Here is a 22,242-nt window from a genome sequence, read left to right as displayed (position 1 = left end):
TTTCTCTTAATATGTTTTTTGAAACTGAAAAATATGGGGAGGTACAAGTATATAACATATTTATTGTATGAACAAACATAAGGATGTAACTTGATTTTTTTTTTTTATTAATTTTTTTATGTTTACATAGGGTAATGATGTTTATTTTTTTTCCCTTCCCCCCTACCCCTCCCACCCTTTTCCCTTTATACAGTCCTTCTTTCCTTCATTCTTACCGCTCTCCTTAGCCTAACTCTAAACCTAACCCTAAACCTAATGCTAACCCCTCCCACCCCCATTATATGTCCTCATCCGCTTATCAGCGAGATCATTCGTCCTTTAGTTTTTTGAGATTGGCTTATCTCACTTAGCATGATATTCTCCAATTTCGACCATTTGCCTACAAATGCCATAATTTTATCATTCTTCATTGCGGAGTAATATTCCATTGTATAAATATGCCACAGTTTCTTTATCCATTCATCAACTGAAGGGCATCTACATTGGTTCCACAATCTGGCTATGGTGAATTGAGCAGCAATGAACATTGATGTGGATGTATCTCTGTAGTATGCTGATTTTAAGTCCTTTGGGTATAGACCAAGGAGTGGGATAGCTGGGTCAAATGGTGTTTCCATTCCAAGCTTTCTGAGGAATCTCCACACTGCTTTCCAGAGTGGCTGCACTAATTTGCAACCCCACCAGCAATGTATGAGTGTTCCTTTTTCACCACATCCTCGCCAACACCTATTGTTGCTTGTATTCTTGATAATCGCCATTCTAATTGGGGTGAGATGGAATCTTAGGGTAGTTTTGATTTGCATTTCCCTTATTACTAGGGATGTTGAACATTTTTTCATATATCTGTTGATTACTTGTACATCTTCTTCTGTGAAGTGTCTGATCATTTCCTTAGCCCATTTGTTGATTGGATTATTTGTATTCTTCCTGTAGAGTTTTTTGAGTTCTTTATAGATTCTGGAAATTAGCGCTCTATCTGAGGTATGGTTGGCAAAGATATTCTCCCACTCTGTAGGCTCTCTCTTCACATTACTGATAGTTTCCTTTGCTGAGAGAAAGCTTTTTAGTTTGAATCTATCCCAGTTATTGATTCTTGCTTTTATTTCTTGTGCAATGGGAGTCCTGTTAAGGAAGTCTGATCCTAGGCCGACACGTTGAAGATTTGGACTTACTTTTTCTTCTATAAGATGCAGGGTCTCTGGTCTGATTCCGAGGTCTTTGATCCATTTTGAGTTGAGTTTTGTGCAGGGTGAGAGATAGGGGTTTAATTTCATTCTGTTGCATATGGTTTTCCAGTTTTCCCAGCACCATTTGTTGAAGAGGCTATCTTTTCTCCATTGCATATTTTTGGCCACTTTGTCTAGTATGAGAAAATGGTATTTATTTGGGTTTGTGTCCATGTTCTCTATTCTGTACCATTGATCTACCTGTCTATTTTGGTACCAATACCATGCTGTTTTTGTTACTATTGCTTTGTAGTAGAGTTGAAGATCTGGTATTGCGATACCCCCTTTCGCAGTATTGCTTCGCTCTTTCTGCTGAGGATTGCTTTAAGCTATTCTGGGTTTTTTATTCTTCCAGATGAATTTCATAATTGCTTGCTCTATTTCTGTAAGGTACATCATTGGGATTTTAATTGGAATTGCATTGAATCTGTATAGCACTTTTGGTAGTATAGCCATTTTGACGATATTAATTCTGCCTATCCAGGAACATGGGAGATCTTTCCATCTTCTAAGGTGTTCTTTAATTTCTTTCTTTAGTGTTCTGTAGTTCTCATTGTAGAGGTCTTTCACCTCTTTTGTGAGATTGATTCCCAAGTATTTTATTTTTTTCGATGCTATTGTGAATGGGGTAGTTTTCCTAACTTCTCTTTCTGAAGATTCATCACTTATGTATAAAAATGCATTGGATTTATGAGCATTGATCTTGTAACCTGCTACTTTACTGAATTCACTTATGAGTTCTAAAAGTTTTCTGGTGGAATTTCCAGGTTCCTCTAAATATATAATCATGTCATCAGCGAACAGGGATAATTTGAGTTCTTCTTTTCCTATTCGTATCCCTTTAATTTCTTTGGTTTGTCTGATTGCTCTGGCTAGAGTCTCAAGGACGATGTTGAATAGAAGTGGTGAAAGAGGGCATCCCTGCCTTGTTCCAGTTTTTAGGGGGAACGCTTTCAGTTTTTCACCATTTAGAATGATATTAGCCATGGGCTTAGCGTAGATTGCCTTTATAATGTTTAGGAATGTTCCCACTACCCCAATTTTTTCTAGTGTTTTGAACATGAAGGGATGCTGTATTTTATTGAATGCTTTTTCTGCATCTATTGAAATAATCATGTGATTCTTAACTTTAAGTCTGTTGATATGGTGAATGACATTTATTGATTTCCGAATGTTGAACCAACCTTGCATCCCTGGGATAAAACCCACTTGATCGTGGTGCACTATCTTTTTAATATATTTTTGTATGCGATTTGCTAAAATTTTGTTGAGAATTTTTGCGTCGATGTTCATTAAGGATATTGGTCTGAAATTTTCTTTCCTCGATGTGTCTCTGTCTGGTTTAGGTATCAGGGTGATATTGGCTTCATAGAACGAGTTTGGGAGGGTTCCCTCCTCTTCTATTTCATGGAATAGTTTGAGGAGTATTGGAATGAGCTCTTCTTTAAAGGTTTTGTAGAACTCGGCTGAGAACCCATCTGGTCCTGGACTTTTCTTTGTTGGTAGGCTTTTGATGACCTCTTCTATTTCATTGCTTGAAATTGGTTTATTTAGGTTGTGTATGTCCTCCTCGTTCAGTTTAGGTAATTCATATGTCTCTAGAAATTTGTTGATGTCTTTGAGGTTTTCTGTTTTGTTGGAGTATAGATTTTCGAAATAGCTTCTAATTATGTTTTGTATTTCACTCGTGTCTGTTGTGATGTTTCCTTGTTCATTCCGAATTTTAGTAATTTGAGTTTTCTCCCTCTTTCTCTTTGTTTGTGTGGCTAAGGGTTTATCAATTTTATTTATTTTTTCAAAGAACCAACTATTTATTTTGTTAATTTTTCCAATTGTTTCTTTTGTTTCGATTTCGTTGATTTCGGCTCTGATTTTAACTATTTCCTGTCTTCTACTACTTTTGGTATTGGTCTGCTCTTCTTTTTCTAGTGCTTTGAGCTGTAGTGTTAAGTCGTTTATTTGTTGATTTCTACTTCTTTTTTTGAATGCACCCCATGAAATAAATCTTCCTCTAAGTACTGCTTTCATAGTGTCCCAGAGATTTTGATATGATGTGTCTTTGTTCTCGTTTACTTCTAAGAATTTTTTTATTTCCCTCCTGATGTCTTCTGTTATCCATTCATCATATAATAGTGCATTATTTAGTCTCCAAGTATTGGAGAAGTTTCTGTTTTTTATTCTGTCATTTATTTCTAATTTCAATCCATTATGATCTGATAGAGTACAAGGTAGTATCTCTATCTTCTTGTATTTGCTAACAGTAGCTTTGTGGCATAAAATATGGTCTATTTTAGAGAAGGATCCATGTGCTGCTGAGAAGAAAGTGTATTCGTTCTTTGTTGGATGGTATATTCTATATATGTCTGTTAAGTCTAAATTGCTGATTGTGTTGTTGAGATCTATAGTTTCTTTATTCAATTTTTGTTTGGACGATCTATTCAGTGGTGAGAGAGGTGTGTTAAAATCGCCTAGTATGATTGTGTTGTGGTCTATTTGATTTCTGGAATTGAGAAGGATTTGTTTGACGTACGTGGATGAGCCAATGTTTGGGGCATAGATATTTATGATTGTTAAGTCTTGCTGATTTATGCTTCCCTTAAGCAGCACGTAATGTCCTTCTTTATCCCTTCTGACTAGTTTTGGTTTGAAGTCCACATTATCTGAGATGAGGATGGATACTCCAGCTTTTTTGCTGTGTCCGTGTGCATGGTATGTTTTTCCCCATCCTTTCACCTTTAGTCTATGGGTGTCTCTTTCTATGAGATGAGTCTCTTGCAGGCAGCATATTGTTGGATTTTTCTTTTTAATCCAATCTGCCAGTCTGTGTCTTTTGATTGATGAATTCAGGCCATTAACATTCAGGGTTATTATTGTGATATGATTTGTATTCCCAGTCAATTGACTCATATTTGTTTTTGACATGATTTGGTTTCTCCTTTATTTGGCTATTCCTTTAGGCTAGCGCCTCCTGTTGCTGATTTGCATCGTTGTTTTTCATCTCTTCCTCATGGAATATTTTGCTGAGAATGTTCTGTAATGCTGGCTTTCTTTTGTAAATTCCTTTAGCTTTTGTTTATCATGGAAGGATCTTATTTCATCGTCAAATTTGAAGGTAAGTTTTGCTGGGTATAAGATTCTTGGTTGGCATCCGTTTTCTTTCAGGGCTTGGTAAATGTTGTTCCAGGCCCTTCTGGCTTTTAGGGTCTGGATTGAAAAATCTGCTGATATTCTTATTGGTTTCCCTCTGAATGTAATTTGATTCTTTTCTCTCGCGGCCTTTAAAATTCTGTCTTTATTTTGTATGTTAGGTATTTCATAATAATGTGCCTTGGTGTGGGTCTGTTGTAATTTTGTATGTTTGGAGTTCTATAAGCCTCTTGTATTTGGTTTTCCATTTCATTCTTCAGATTTGGGAAATTTTCTGATATTATTTCATTGAATAGATTGTTCATTCCTTTGGTTTGTTTCTCTAAGCCTTCCTCAATCCCAATAATTCTCAAATTTGGCCTTTTCATGATATCCCACAATTCTTGTAGATTCTGTTCATGATTTCTTACCATCTTTTCTGTTTGGCCAACTTTGCTTTCAAGATTAAATAATTTGTCTTCAATGTCTGAGGTTCTGTCTTCCAGGTGCTCCATTCTATTGGTTATGCTTTCTATGGAGTTTTTAACTTGGTTTATTGTTTCCTTCATTTCAAGTATTTCAGTTTGTTTTTTTTTTCAGTATCTCTAACTCTTTATTGAAATGATCTCTTGCTTCCCGTATTTGCTCTTTTAACTGTTGATTGGTGCGATCATTTAATGCCTGCATTTGCTCTTTCATCTCCTCCTTCAATGCCTGCATTTGCTCTTTCATCTCCTCATTAGCTTCCCTAATCGTTTTAATTACGTACATTCTGAACTCCCTTTCTGACATTTCTTCTGCTGTGCTGTCATTGGGTTTTATTGATGTAGTATCTAGGTTTGTTTGGGACATTTTCTTCCCTTGTTTTCTCATATTGGTCAGTTGTCAGTGGGACCCTGAGATATTGCAGTTTTCCGCTATTGGCTTATAGTGTCCCGGTAGATTTCCAGTGTATCACCTCCCAGCCTTCAGTAGCCTGATGTCTTGGAGGAATCTGATAAAGCAGCGTATCCGAAGAAAACTGCCCCTAGCCCCCTACTGGTTCCACGATTTGGAACTGGCTCTGTGCTGAAATGCTCTCACTGTGGGCCTGCACCGTGCAGCTGGCCGTGTGGGAGGAGCTCACTGCCGGAGTGTGGAAGGCTACCTTGGGAAGACTCTAGCTGCCCTGCCCGGCTCCAATAAGCCACCTCTATCTGGGCCTGCCACCCGGGCCGAGCTTTACCCAGTGGGCAGACTCACCCGTGGCTCTATTTCAGTCCGAGTCTCTCAATGCCTCCCCTTCTTAACTCCTGGGTTCTGGAGCGACAGGGGGTGCAGTCTCCCTCTAGGCCGCCATCTTGGATCGCCCCGAGAAGAGAGCCTGCAGCCGGAGTGGGCAGAGCCGCCTGAAGAGGTCTCTGGCTGCCCTGCCCTGATCCCAGAGGCTGTTTGCAGATTGAGGCTCTCCATTGGTTCGGGGGCTTGTGGCTGGTTCTATGTAGAAAGTCTCTCACTGGGCGGTCAGCTCCGAGAAGCTAGCCTTGAACGGCACCTCCCACCGCAGGGGTCCAGACTACTTGGGGAAGTCTCTGGCTGCCCTGTCTGGACCCTGAATCTGCTTGCGTGCCAGAGTACGCTGAGCTGCACTGGCTCCGGGACTCGGAGCTTGTTCTGGTCAGAAAGGCTCTCACTAGCGGGCCAGTTCCGTTCCGAGAACCTGGAGAAGCTGGCTGTGTGGGCGGGGCCCACCGCCGGAGTGCGCAGGGCTGCCTGTGGATGACTCTAGCTGCCCTGCCCGGCTCCGATAAGCCACCTCTATCTGGGCCTGCCCCCCGGGCCGTACTTTACCCAGTGGGCAGACTCACCCGTGGCTCTATTTCAGTCCGAGTCTCTCAATGCCTCCCCTTCTTAACTCCTGGGTTCTGGAGTGACAGGGGGTGCAGTCTCCCTTTAGGCCGCCATCTTGGATCGCCCCCGTAACTTGATTTTTGTGTACACTTCTAGTACATGCATGGATTGTATTATGCTACACTTAAATTATATTACATTTCTTACTGTATAAAACTGCTTCCCTTAAACAGAAAGCAGTCACTTAAAGGTAGTTTATTATTAATAATTAGATGGTTGTTTAATGTTAATAAACATTAAGATTAGCTACATTTATCTTAGTTTCCTATTAAAAATGCTATAGGAATCCATCTCTGTTATACAATATTATTGGTTTTCCACAAGTAAGAAATGTCCAAAGAATACATCTTGAAAATGGTGTCTCTTTTCCCTAATCACTGAGTTTCTGGCAAATAATATTAATATTAATTGAACTACTTAGATGAGCTAAGGATACCAGAGGACCCATTTAATTTTCCTTTAAAAGCATGTGAACATTGAAAAGAAAAAAATATCCATAGTAGAAATTAATTAATATATGAACATTTTATTTGGATTTATTAAATCTTTTTGAAACTTGCTTTTGTCAGTATTAACTTAAAAGGAAGCTCGTAATTTAAGCATTCATTATGTGGTCGAAGATTACAAATATTCTTATCACAAATAATAATATAATTTTCCTTCTAATTTTTCAAATTATTGTTATGGAAAACGTTTGCAATGTATATGTATTTTTTCTATGCAAGTTTTAGACTCCCCCAAATACATTGATACGGCATTTAAAAATATGCTAAATAAAACTCTGAGCTTTGTATGAAATGCCCTAATATTTTATGAACTACAAAGTGCCTTTTGCACTCTAAAGATTAAGTCAGTTTTTAGGAATATAAAAAAATGAAAGGCTTTCTATTCATATTAAAGAATTTAACATGTGTACTTTATGAGTTGCTTGCATTTGTATAGGAAGATATTTTCTAAGCCATCTGAAGGCTTTAAATGACATGTTTTGAATTATCTGGGTTTTTAAAGTACTTCTTAATTGCCTCTGTGATGGCATCTCAAAATACCTATTCATTTCAGACAGTTGCCCTGAGAATATAATATTCATTCTTTCTTTCTATACCTTTTAAGTATGTACCATATGTGCAATACTTTTGGTGGTATATAGGTAGAATCATAATGATAATGATTTCAGTTTCTTTGAAAAAGGGGGCTGGGGAGAGTATAGGGTTAGAAAAGCATGTTGAGCTGAGCATCTATCTATTTAGTATTTTATATGGCCATATCACATGCCAGGCACAAAGGCAGGTACTAGGGACTCAATTATAAAGCACAGCTCTTCTCTTAATATGTTCACTATTTTGTAGGGAAGATAAATTGGTAGATAACTTGAAACAAGGTAAGTTCAATAGTATTTATGTAAGAAATACAGCAGTCTATCGCATGCATGATGAACCAGAATCTACTGAGTATATAGGAAAGAGTTTGAAGGCAAGTCTGTAGCGATGTGATGATTTGGGAGGTTGTGGCAGTGTTTCAGATGACTATTTCTTGAAAATAGAAAACAGGAATAAGAACTAAGAAAGAAGGATGCTTTTAAAAATGATTTAAAAGACAAAATTGAACAATTTAGTAAATGTTTAAATGGAGGTAAAACAATATAATCAAGGATAATACGATTTTTATCATAAGTGAATAATTGCTGATAATACCAACAATAAAGAGGGATATGATCATCATGAAGGTCATGATAAATCATAAAATTTTAGCTTTATCAATGGGCACATGGAACATACAGATGTTTCACAGGTCATCTGAGCAGTGGATTTCAAAATCCTCACCCTGTAGTTCTCATGCAAATGAAAGGATGTGAGATTAGCCATGAAAAGGATTTATAGAATAATAAGAGATGACCAAGTATAGAATCTTAAGGAAAAATCATCTTTCGGGAAAAAAGTAGAGGGAGATAGCCCATGAAATAGGGTTAAAAACACAATTAGAGACCAGGAAGCTGTATTGCTGTAGAAGCCTTAGGAGTGATTTGATTCAGGGAAGATGTAATCAGCTGTGTAAAACCCAACAGCAAGGTTCCCTGAGATAAGGACTAGCTAGTCTCCTTAGGGAAAAGTTGAAGGTCATTGATGACTTTTGCAAAGCCCATGTGTGTGTGGATAGAGACAGAAAGCTAGCTGCAGTGAGTTCAGAGTGAACCAAGAGACCAAGAGGAGGAGAAAGAATAAAGAGAACTTGGTGGAAAAACATTGTTATAAAGGACAGAAGAGAAGTTAGGGCGGTAGCTGGAGGGTGACCTGGTGTAAAGGTGACAGATCTTGCTGGTCTGCCTAGGGCTGAGGGAGATTGGAGCTAAAACTTAAGAGTCTCAAGAGTTAGTTTAGTTAGGAGTGGCCTAAGAAAAAGGAAGAGAAAAGATATCAAAGATTATGAGGTTGAAGAAAGGTGAAGGATGTGGTGATTAATAGTACATAATTAATAGAAGCATTTTAATCAAGTTCTTTAATTATTACCATTTATGAGCAAATTTTATATTATCTTTATTTGAAGTGTGAGGAAAATTGAAAAGAATGTGAGAAAATTGAGTCATAGACTGTTACTTGCAAAATTAAAATGATAGTATAAAATATAAATTTTAAATGCTAATTATTATATATATTTTTTTCTTATGTGTAACAGAAAAAGTGTTTCCTTAATGAGATTGGAATTAGCAGCAATATTAGCTTTACCTATCTACCTATCTGTTGAATGATATAAGCATGTTTTAAAGAGACTCAAATCTACCAAAGAAGCTATGGCATGACACAGAATATAAGGTTCTTTGTGCAAAATCAGTCAATCAATCAATCAATCAATCAATCCCAGGAACAACAACAATGAAAAAAATTCCCAAACAGAACACCAGACTTAAGGTGGCATCTTTATTAGTTTAGCATTATGCAAGCTATGGGTCAAAGTCCTTAAATAACTGAAATACAAAATTGTTTAGGTAAAGTATTCTAATTATTTTTTAAAATTCTAATTAAATTGTATTTATTTAGTGCAGGACTAATTAAAATTAAGCCCAAGTCAGAAAGAGAAGTTGTCCACGTGTGTGGGTGGGTGTGCGTGTAGAGTAGTGTGTGTGTAGAGTAGTGGACTGGTTTTGTGATGTTAGAGTTCAAGTTAGCACAAGGTCCTTATGCTTTGAGACCTATTCTGAAACTTTCTGAGACTAAGTCTACAGAGTGGGATTTTGGAGAAGGAAAGTGATACCTTTGTAATTGAAACATTTTAGTTTTACTTGAAAGTATGGTATGACCAAATGAATATTAACATCTCACATTCTCTTTTAGAAACATTATTTCACTCTTGGTCTATTCTATCTTTAAACCTAGAATAATACATATAATATTTGTTCCTCAAGACAGATGAAATGTTGAATTGGAAGGTTTTTGTAAACCGGTATTAGATGGTTTTATTGAAATTTCTGTAGTTGAATACGCTCAATAAATATCTCTGTCTCTTTGATGTGTCCCTTCTTCTCTTTCTGTAATAGGCACATATTCTGCTTTAACGTTGACAAACCTAACAATCCAGCAGAAAATGAAGAACTAACCCAGTTATACCTGAGCTGTACCTCTTTTGGTGGAACCCAGAGTCCCTTCTGCTTACTACCCTAAATCTTTCCCACTGTTTCCTTACATTTCAGTATTCCTTAACTTGTGTGTATTTTGGTTAACCCTTAAAAACCAAACCCATTATATTATTAAAGTGACCTCATAAGAAAGAGCAGTTTGTAATTTAATACAATGTCGTGAGTGACTTTGTCATACTTTTTATCTGAAGAGCTGAGAAATTCTAGGGGAAAGTGCTTGACAATAAAAGTAGGAAGCTGTAAATTGTGAGGAATAAGTATCATTAAGTTCAGAAGATGAACTTAGCAGACTTCTTAGTTTTGTTTTGGACTGACCCTGAGAGACTGTAATTGAAGTGTAAAGGTGAGCTCTCTGCTGCTTGACTCTGTAAGAATATTCACCATCTCAGCTAAGGTAAAACCGCAAGCTTTATAAAGCTTACTGAAAGAAAACAACATACCAAATGTTTGGGGGTGGGGGCTGCAATCAGTACTCTATCATAAGTATAAGTAGAAAGGAAGCAAAAATTTCCCCAGATCACTATTTATACATTTTACATGAATGCTGTGGTTTGTACACTGTACACAGTACTTTTCCATTTTTTTTCCCTGAACCATATTTTCCTAACTCCTTTCTGTTATCTCTGGTGCTTTTATATTTTATTTGCTGACAATCATTTTAATTGTGGTTTTATACTAAGAGCTTAAATTTTTCAGAATAATTTTTGACTGTATTCAATATCTCTTATATACCTGACAGGAACATATATTTTCAGCCAAGACATGTCTTTTACCTCAACTACATTAATGGTGTTTTGCAAATCTATATTCTCTCTGCCTTTTTCTTTTCGTGGGGGAGGATGGGGAATAGAACATTTGATGTGACCCAGAGATATTTTTTATTCTCCAGTTCTGATGGTGAATTGTATATATGTCCTTGTTATTTTGTCAGTTAAGTTGTGTATTTTGAAGCTAGTTTAAGTGAATATATTTTAGATTATATTCTAATTTAATATTTCATTATTCTATGTTTACAATTTTAAATTTTGATTTTTTTGTCTTTCTTTTGCCTAATACTCATGCCAACTTCTTTTGTTTACTATTTGAAAATTAAGCCTTATCCCATTTATATATATTTTTAATCCCTCTTCTTTGTCTTTGCCTTATAAATTGATGTTGAAAACAGCTTCTAGAGCCATACTGCAATTTATCTACTATATTGATATCTACTATTTCAGTATTTTAGTTAACAAGATAAATTTACATGAAGTTAATCAGACTATCAATGGACAAGGAATTATTTCAGCCATCTTATTTCTTGCTTTATAGTTATCCTATTTGTTCTTTTTTTCCTCCGTCTTCTATTATGTTTGTTTGAATTATCAGCTTCTTTTTTGACTCACCACTGGTTTGAAATGCAAACATTTTTTCCTATTATTTTAGTAATATCTTCCAAAACAAACAGATAAGCTAAAGAAGTGCTAATATTATTCAGTATCAGTATGTTTAAACATTAGTCAAAAAGTATGAAGTACTTTATCGCCAATTATGCCCATTGTAATTTGACTGATGAGATAAAAGTCATCAAACATTTGTGGTAGTAGAAAGTGTCCACTTCCACCGTTTTTAATTGTTTCTTTCATAATTGTCAAAAATTAGACAATTTGTGAGTGTTCTTATGAATGTATATAAATTATTTGTTTCTCTTTTCTTTATTCCCTCCCTTAGTAGAGATGGAGTATTTATGTATCAATTTGATAAAATGTGATAATAATACAAGGACAAAATTTGCTAGAAATACTATCATCATGCTCAAAAAAGCCATAGTGTTTTAACAACTATACTGTTGTTTTAAGGAAATATTTATCAGGAAATCACTTTATAATCTATTCTTGGAGAACAAGAAAATAGCTTATCTAAGGATTAAAAAAAAAAAAACTATTTCATATGCATAATGTTTTTATGCTTACCACATTTTATTAAATTTGTTAGGTTATGAGGTACAATGTATCTCTATTCATATCAATACTAAGGAGTCATTTGTTATGCAGTGGCATTCTAAACTAATGAGTTGCAAATCAGTTAAAGTTGGAAAAATACTGTTGCTGAATGAACAGTGAATCTGTCAACAGAGTATTTGGTAACTGTTTACTTTTTTAAAATGTTTGTTGCACTAAGTGGTGCCCAACCGTGATAAAGAGAAGGGCCATTATGATGGTATCAAAGCACAACTCCGAAATGCCAAGTTCCATATTCTGAACTACTAGAAGATTACAGGAGGGAATTTCAGAATAAGGACTTAGGGTCTAGAGATAACCAATTTAGTGTTTAGTCTATTAAAAACATCAATGGAGTTCTGTTAATATATTGAATAATGATGTTGGATCAATATACAATCACTTCTTGAAATGCATGATTCAAATAAGTACAATGATTTGACCAACATAAAACTCACTTTAAGTTTTCATTAAGTTCAGCTTCCTAGACACTGCAATTCTGGTAACTGCTATAAGTTTGGAAGTTTTGGACAAATTAAAGTTAGTTCAATGACAAACCCAAGTGCCAGAAATTGCCCATAATTCAGATAATTTAACTTTTCCATCTGCATATATTCAGATTTTAAAGTCTATGTGATTATTTTAAGTGCTTTATACAGGCATTCCTAACATTTTTCAAAAGTCCCACAAACAAGATAGGAAAAATCAAAGAAATTCTGAAATACTGTCATTCAGTCTGTAGGAAACATAAATTAATATTGTAAGCTTGAGGTGAGGGCTGGTGGCCAAACAAAAGTGGACAGAGAGGGCTGGAAGCAAACTGTATTGGAATTTGGCTCTCCATGGAAATTCCCAGCCCCCAGGTCAGAGAGCCAGAGAAAATCACAGGTGGCCCGGGCTACCTAGGCTCTTTATAGGCTGGAATAGGTGTGTGTGTGTGTGTGTGTGTGTGTGTGTGTGTGTGTGTGTGTTGGGGGGGGGTCCTGTTGAGTGATAGGTGGAGAGGTCAGTGGAGTTTTTCTGCCCCTGTTTGATTGATCGCTGCCTCAGTCGTTTTGCTCTCTCTCATATAGCTGCTCAAATCCCAACCTAACAAATATGTAGAACTTTGTTTTGTTCATAACTTTTGTAGGCTATCATGAAACTATTAACTCAAATACAAAACAGATCTTAAATTATGATGTTACTATAAAACAAGTTTACATGTAATCTGTCGTTTTACAGTTCTAGAGGTCAGAGGTTCAACATGGATCTCACAGAGCTAACTTCAGGGCTTCACTAGGGCTGTATTCCTGTCTGGAGCCTGTAGGTAACCTTGCCTTGCCTTTTCTTCTAGCATCTCCCACATTCCTTGCCTCCTGTGGTCTTCCTGTGCCTTCCAAGGCAACAGTGTTGCATCTCTCTGTGCCTTCTTTCACAGCCCCACCTCTTTCTCACAAAAGCTGAGAAAGATCCTCTGCTTTTAACCATACATGTGATAAGATTGACTTACACGGATTATTCAGTATAATCTTCCATATTAAAATCCTTGATTTAAGAATATCTGCAATATTGATTTTGCTATGGAAGGTGCACATCCACAGGCTCCAGGGATTAGCATGTGGATAACCTGGCAGGAGAGGCAGGAGAAACAATACTCTCCATACCCTAAACTGTGCTCTTCAAAGTAATAATACCAAAAATGCCTTTAGTGACTGAGCTCCTCCATCCACCAATAAAAAAGACTTTAATCACTTTATTACTGCTCTCCTCATTGGGAAATGAAAATTTTATGATATTTATGTGTTCAAATGACTAATTTAGCTCTCCGAGTCAATAGTAGTAAAAATTGGGGAAAGTACCAGGTAACAAATACTTTAGCACTTCAGAGATCAAGGTAGGAACACAGGTAACCCTCCCTTCACTTAAGTAGTTTAAGAAACTTGGCTCTCCAAAGGTTGCTCAGTTGGAGAAGATGTGTAGTTATTATCAATTCACTAGGCTTATTTTATATAATTATTCTCTTAACCTCATGTTCCCTCCATCCTCGTCTATTAAAAACATCAATGGAGTTCTGCTAATATATTGAATAATGATCTTGGATCAATATACAACAGAACAAAACTTAGGGAGGCCATTTCTCCTGTACAGATCCTTGTAAACAAGGTATTTTAATTCACATAGAACAATAACATACTTGATATTTTTGAGTAAATTAATTGAGTGGTTTTGACATTAAGTTGTTCAAAAGTTAGAATTGCTGTCATTGGAGTCTTAATACTTATATCCTGCTAGGTGTGAATTTCCAATATACTGAAAAAAAATACTTCTAGGAAATTTTGTATAATGCCTTAACAAAATTATTAGACAGTATTTTCAGAAGAAAGAAGACTTTAGAGTAAAAACCTATTTTTAACTCTAGTATAATTGCTTTAAAGAACTACTTTAGGTTAATTTTCAAAGGATATTTTCATAATATGCTAGTTGGCTCTAGAAATACAACAAATATTAAAAGGAGTACAGGGAGCAGAGAAGAGGACTTTCCTAATCTTTATTGTTTCTTTTCTGACATGGACATTGTCATTTCTCTTACTGAAGGGCAAATGAACAATGGAAAAGAAAAAAATGCATTTTCATTCTTGTTAGAACTAGATCTCCAATGGTATTGTCACTTGTAACTTTCTAAGAACTAATTAGTGCTCAATCGCTGTTCTCAAAGAAGACCCAGCTGCTCATTCCACTTGATAAAGCTCTGTTTCCCTAAATGGGATCAGTCTCTAATGGATGCCAGTGACAGGAGGCTGTTCATCAACCCTCAGGGTAGTTCAGAGCTTCAGAGGCCTGGGAGGCCCTTGCTTAAAGCTCTGTACTTAGAAATTGACACAATGTCAATGCAAGATCCTCAAAAACAAGGAGAGCCTAGGAGGGCAATTCACTGCACGTCTTTGTTTTCAAGCCATCAACACATTTCAGAGTGGTTCTCTGTTATAGCTGCATGCCTCCTAGGAGCAAAATCATTACTGAATTTAAATAAATCCAACAAATCACTCATATATGACATATTCAACTGTTCATAACTACCTTTATTGTTGACAAGCTTAAAACAGAGACAACTGTTAAAGTCACCAGTGATGAATCAACTTGTAATTTGTAAATGAACAAAGAGCAGGGTGCTCCAGTATTTTTTTTAAAGAATCTGTCCAAGAATTTGCCACTAGTTTCATCTTAAACATTGTTTAACTCAAGGATGTTTAGATGTATACGATCACTTATCACTAATGAGACTATTTTCATGCATTTCCAAGCCACAGAAAAGGCAATAGAAATTACTTTAAATCCTTGCTTAGAAATGGAAATTTCCCCATTTCACACAGATTTTGACTTGGTTGATCTAGAGAGAACCCAGCTTACCTATGTGCTCTAATACAGATGTAGAAATCCACATTTGGGAAAGCACTGGTTTAAATAGACTGCTTTTGATATTATTGCAAAATGTGAAGACATGGGTCCTATTGTTTTTTCTCTAGAAAGTATATTAAAATCATGTTTTTAACATATATATGTAATATATAAATACATAGGGATAAAGGGCCACACTAAAATTAGTAGTTTCATAACCGATTTCAACCTGATGCTGAAAGTTTCACTTTTATTTATTTAAAGCAATATAAAAAACTATATGACAATATTATGTCAAATATATAGAAATAGATATAGATATAGATATAGATATAGATATAAAACTGCCTGTGGAGATACATAGGATAGATTTTACATGAGTGATTTAAGTTATTCCCTTAAGTGGATGACTTACTATTGCCTACTAAGAAGATATTGGATAATCTACAAAAGTAGATTAATGTAAAGTACTTTGCTTCTGTGATCAGATATTCAGAAGAGAGAGACTTCAGAGGTGGAGAGGATTTTAAACAAGAGGCAAAAGAACCAGGATAGAGAAACTGTAACTGTGTTTTTTGTTGTTTGTTTTGAGCTGGAAGAAACAGAGAGAGAGAGAGTGAGAGAGAGATTATATTTCAGGTTTGATTGAATGTCAGATAAATTACAAATTCAATTTGGGTGAGTTACAGGTGAGATATAGGTACTTCACTGATTTTTTTTTTTTAATGTTAGGTATATTTTGAATGAAGAAAATAAATTTTATCCTAGAAAACTTTAATTGGAGATTCAAGTGTTTGTCTAAGAGAAGCTACAGTTAGGGTGGGTTTGGGTTTTTTGTTTTGTTTTTGTTTTTATGTTTTGTCCAAATGTTCAAAAATTAAAATAAATTTTTATTGTTTTTAAATATATAAATGGTGAACTTTGGAATGAAAATAATTAATATAAAAATATGCAAAGAAAAAAGCCAAAAAAATCTCTCAGTCCTACTACACTCTAGACTTTGTCAACATATTGGAAAATCTGATAGTTAAAAACAACTTTTGAACTACATTTTTTAAAAAATTGTATTTTTATTACTTTATGAGAGAGGATTACTATGTTTACATCTTTATTTTTCATGTATATTCTCTTCTGAAATTGTTCCATTCCATTCATCAAGGTGTTTACTTGGTTATTTCTCAGTTGGTATATAAACCTCTTGTATTCATATGGAAATTATCATAAGTTATATTAAAAGGGCCTCCTTAAAACCTCAGGAGAGGAAACCTTCTATAGCCTCTTTCAGAAGTAGCAAGGCTGACTCAGCAGCGGGCACTCAGCTCCTGCTGTGGCCAGCATGCTGACAAGCAAACCCTTAGTGCTCATCCCTCCCCTGAAAAGATGCAAGGAGAACAAGTACACCACCTTCATCCCAGGGACCTTGTGAGGAGGCAGTGCACCTATGAACTTTACAAATTGTCAGTCTGTCTCTGGGTTTGTTTCTTTTTCTGAGATTGAAACATTGGATTTAATCACTTCTGAGTCTCAATGAGTTCTAACTCTATGAGATAGTCTTTAAGATTTTACTAAGGGAAGCCCAGCAGCAATTGGTTTGAACAGAGTAATTTTATGGTAAAATAGGGTGAGCAGAACTCCCTCTTCTGAGAATTAGAATTCCCATCATCCTTCTAAGAGGTGCGCTGTGCCTGAACAGCTGTAATGAGAGATATTTTTGGAGGAGATGGAGTTAGTTTTCCTGTCTTTAGCCTCAGGTGAGGCATACAACTCCAAGGCACTCTGGTTTCCCTGAATAACTTCTTATTCACCTATTATATAACTTATATAAAATATTTGAAATATATTTATATAACTATTTACAAAGTGTTATTTTAACATGTTCCATAAACTTATTTTTAATCTGAAACAAATTTCTCAGTTCCTTGGCTCTAAGCAAATCCTTAAACATTCTCTTCTCCCAGATTTGCAAATCTCAACTATTTTTCTCTAGACTTGCACATTTTATGGACTGAAAAGCTCTTTATCATTGCTTCTTTCTCATTGTTTTTCCTTGCCAATTAACATGGCTGAACATACTGTTCATGCTAAAGGAGAGTTTGTGTCCAAATCTCAGGTTTGCATCTTTCTAGTTTATTCTCTTTCACAATCAGTTTCCATATCTTTAATGTGAGAATAATACCTACTTCATGGCAGATATGTGACCTATGACAGTCTATTTCAATGCCTATACTAGTAGATCTTCAACAAATTTAATCTTTTTTTAAAATATATTTTTTAGTTGTAGATGGACACGATACCTTTATTTATTTATATGTGGTGCTGAGGATTGAACACAGTGCCTTACATGTGCTAGGCAAGTGCTCTACTGCTGAGCCACAACCCCAGCTCCAACAAATTTAATCTTTCAAAAATATTTTTTTAAATATTTGCACTGGGAGCAAATATTTGAATAGCACTTTGGGAGTAATTCTAAAATGAGTAAAATTAATTATTTTCAATATCTCAGAGTTATCACAAAGGGGAAAATGAATCTCTTTTGCTCATCATCTCAAAAAATACAAATTGGCATCTGCAATATGCTTGACATTCTTCCAGGTGCTGATGATACAGTGGTAGCCAAATAAAGACAAGTTTGCTACCTGCACATATCTTACACCTCTGATGAGAGGTGAGAGACCATAAACCCATAAGCAAAAGAACAAATAAAATAATAGTAAATAGGAATAGAGATGTTTGAAGAAAATAAAGCAGGGTCCATGAAATGAAGAGTGGTGGAAGGTGCTGAGGGTGGGTAGGAGTGAGCAAAATTTAAATGCTGATTTGGAGAAGCCAGATATGGAAATCCTCTGTGATGTTGCTTGTGAGTTGAGATTGAGAGGGAAGAACCTTCAGAAAGTACAAATATCTGCAGTGAATGAGTTCTGTGCAAAGGAAACAGGCGCTCCCATGGGGCAAGTTGTGGACAGAGAGAGAGAAGGACAGCATGAGTGAGTGTAGTAGATGTGAGAAACCCAGGGATGGGATTAGGGGTCCAATAGGCCATGGAGGGGAGTTTGACTTTTATTCTGATTTCAGGAAAATCATTGCTATTCTTTGGAAAAGTAGTGGTAAGATCTGATTCATGTTTTTAAAAAATTATACTGTTGTCATATGAAGAATGAGTCACAGAAAATATTGAAATGTGAGAACCTAGTCAGATATCCATTGCAGTAGGCTCAGCAAGTGATAATGATTATAAGAAATTAACAAGAAGTTAACAAGTTTGAGATATAGTGGAAACACAGCTCAAAGAACTTCTTAATGGATGGCATGTTGGGAACATTAGGAAAAAATGGAATCAAGGATAACTCAGAAGATTTTGGCTTGACAGCAGTGTATTCCCTTAGCTGGGGAATGCTGAAAAGAGTATGCTACAGTGGTTGTGACATACCTGCGGAACAGGCCAGGTTTGCATCCCAGGTTCATCTCACCAGTCTTGGCCAAATTATATAGCTTCTTTTCTTCAGTTTCTTTTTGTGAAAAATCAGAATTATAACATCTGTCTCCTAAATGTGCTTTTTAAAGATAATATGATTAAGTTCATGTAAAGTTCATAGAATAGTGCCAGACGCATGCTGTTTTTATTGAGGACTGATGATGACAAAAAGTTCTATTTTGTACGTTAGGTTTGTGGTACCTTTCAGATATCCAAATAAAGTTAGACAGGCAGTTAGGTATTTAAGTCTTGAGTTCAAGGAGTCAGGTACAAAGATATAAATTGAGAACTCTTTAGCATAGTGGTAGTGTTTAAAGTCCCAATACTAGGAGAAACCTTTGAGGAACAGACTTTAGAGAAGAAAAGAGAACCAGTAGGTACTTTGTCATTAAAGTCATAGCTCAGTTATACTTATGTGTCACAGAAATGTTTTAAGATTCTGAATAAATTCTTTATCTCATTATTTTTAGAGAAATCCTGTTCACAAATTAAATCATTAAAATTTTATTTGAAATTCTGAATCACACATTTTCCATTTTCCATTTCCTATATATGCTTTCCTATCAGATTATATATTCTTCATGGTAAGATTATGTGTCATCATTCTTAATGTCCTATACTATCCCTGTTACTGAGTAATACACATAGGCTCCCTCAATAAATATCTGCTGGGATAATTATTTAAAGGACTTTTGATGAATAATCTGTCTTTTCCTTGGTACCATTTGAAGATCTAGTGACTGAGGATAAGAATTATTTTGCTGTAAGAAAGAAGATTAACTGAACTAATTTTATTGGAAAAAAATTGACCCATTTGGAAAAACAAAGATGAATTCAGACTCATAAATAAACTTACTTCCTAGATCATTTGTTTCTCCACTGCACAAGGAATAGAGTAAAATTGAAAAGATGGTGAGACTTTAGGACTTGGGCAGATTTGTGCTCAAAGCTCAGATCCACACAAGTTGTGAGACAGAAACTAGTTTCTTACCTTATTTGAATCCATCTTCTCTTATTTAAAATAAAGTTGATAATAATAACTATCTCATGATGTTTAAAGGGGTCCGTGTGGCCTGGAATAAATTGAATACTCACATATTGGTTTCCTTGTCTCCTCTATATAACATGTTGCATGTTAGGGTAGGATTTTTGCACATATTTATCTATTATTTTCAGTAGACAGACCAAAATTATGTATAATCATGTATCAGTTAATAACAGGGATGCATCTGAGAAATGCATTTTTATGCAGTTCATTGTTGTGAAACTATCATAGTGTGTACTTACACCAATGTAGATGTTGCAAGTCAATCACTTAATGTGACTTCTTGATGCAATTAACAAACACAGTAGGCATGAGATGTATGAAAAGCTGTTACCATTGTAGCAGGGTATACCATGTTACAATAAAGTTTTATAAGTAGACCAGATGCACCCTGAAATGATGACAAAAATATAGTATATTAATATGTAAATCAGTAACAGTCATTTATTATCAAGTGTATGTAACATTCATAACTATATGTGCTATAATTTTGTATGACTGGTAGTACAGTAAGTATGTTTATGCCAGCATTGCCACAAATACAGAAATAATGCATTTTGCTACAATGTTATGATGGTTACCACTTCACTAGGTAATTTAAGAATTTTTCAGCTCTATTACAATATGGGACTACCATCATGTATGCAATGTCTGAAACATTGCTATTGGCATATGATTATAAATTTAAAACAGTTTTTTTTTATGTAATGCGTATAATGCAACTGATAGATTGTGCATGTGTGTGTGTGTGATGGATGTGTGAATACAAAAGTATATTGCACTATAAAATGTATTTTTGAGTTTTATGTAAATAATTTTACTTATTTTTAAACAAAAGTATATATGTGACAATATATTTCATATGTAACTGTAGGGATTTGTCTCATGGTAGTAATTTATTGCTTATAAAAAGACTTAACAACAGCCATAGGCAAGGACTGCTATGGTCTCCTTATTTCCTGCCTCCCAGAGGATAAACTGTGTTAATTAATTACATTTGAAGGGGGAATAAGCCTCTCTGCTATATCCTCATCAAGCTACTGTCTCATTACTTACTGATACTTGTTACAATTTATTAACTGTGAATTACACCTCACAGAAAATTAACCCTTCTTTCTACACTCAATTTGACAGATATAAAAGTTGCATAGAGTTACAAACCAGCTAGTTGGCTTCCTGAGGATATAGATATGAAACAATTTCCTGCAGCATTGACTCTTAGAAGAATTTAACAGCTTTTGTGAATCTAGTACCAATGCTCATTTTCAAGTCAGGTGCAAGCACATAAATCATGTTCAGCAGTGTACCTGTCTTTAGAAAGCTGTTTACAGCCATGTATATTTATTAGATTTTCATGGTTTCGAACAATGTTTTCTTTTCCCTATCCTATTTTTTTGCCCAAATAGACACACACACACACACACACACACACACACACTCACTCACTCACTCACTCACAAATTTCTATAACAAAGCCTGTCTGAATACATCATAAAGCATTGCCTTTGGGAAATATTATTTTTCTACTTATATCTTGTGCTATTGATTCAAATAAAACCTTAAAGAAACTGAATCTTTTGCAATCCATGGGTATTTACATGTTTGCTTTTGCACTGTTAAGAATTGTGAGAAGTCTAAGATTTCACAAGCAAGCTAATAAGTCAGCCTGACACAATTTCATGGATACTGGCAGAAGGCACATCAGTCCCTGGTTAGAAAGAAAGGAAATCATAATAGCCAGAGTGCCAGCATTTGAGCTGGTTCTGTAAGTTTCAGGTGCTATAGAGTGATATGAGAGGGCCATATGATATCTATGCATATACTGAGTTGCATTACAGAAGAATAAACTTTGGAAACCCAGATCTTTTATAATTGGCAGTAGGCCTGGATGACCTTTATCCCAGAGGAAAATATTGTTTTCTCTTTACCAGAAAGTAGGTAGAATTGTCCTTTGCTACAAAGGAAGACACTATTTCTATGTTCTGAGACTGTTTCCAAATATCCTTGAAAAAACATTACACAGCAAAAGCAGTCAATGCCTGTGCTTACAAGACATGCATAAGTATAAGAGTACCATGAATTGTCTTTTTTTTTTTTTGAAGTGCTAGGGATTGAACTCACGGTCTCATGCATGCTAGGTAAGCATTACCACTGAATTATATACCCATTTCCCCCATGAATTGTTTTCTTTTTTTTTTTTATTGTAAACAAATGGGATACATGTTGTTTCTCTGTTTGTACATGGAGTCAAGGCATACCATTTGTGTAATCATAAATTTACATATGGTAATGTTGTTTGATTCATTCTGTTATTTTTTTCCCTTCCCCCCCACCCCTCCCACCCCTCTTTTCCCTCTATACAGTTCTTCCTTCCTCCATTCTTGCCACCCTCCTTAACCCTAACCCTAAACCTAACCCTAAGCCTAACGCTAACCCTAACACTAACCCCTGCCACCCCCCATTATATGCCATCATCCGCTTATCAGCGAGACCATTCGTCC

The 22,242-nt window shown here is 35.5% G+C and overlaps 1 protein-coding gene across 5 annotated transcripts in view; it reads left to right on the top strand.

The window, feature by feature from the left end:
• LOC124994817 (bifunctional heparan sulfate N-deacetylase/N-sulfotransferase 3) overlaps positions 1–22,242 on the top strand; it is a 198,852-nt gene that overhangs the window by 13,636 nt on the left and 162,974 nt on the right. The window lies entirely within an intron of this gene.

The sequence above is a fragment of the Sciurus carolinensis genome, chromosome 10, assembly GCF_902686445.1.
Source record: "Sciurus carolinensis chromosome 10, mSciCar1.2, whole genome shotgun sequence".
NCBI lineage: Eukaryota > Metazoa > Chordata > Mammalia > Rodentia > Sciuridae > Sciurus > Sciurus carolinensis.
Note: the sequence above shows the minus strand (reverse complement) of the source record. Positions and strands in the feature narration are given on the sequence as shown.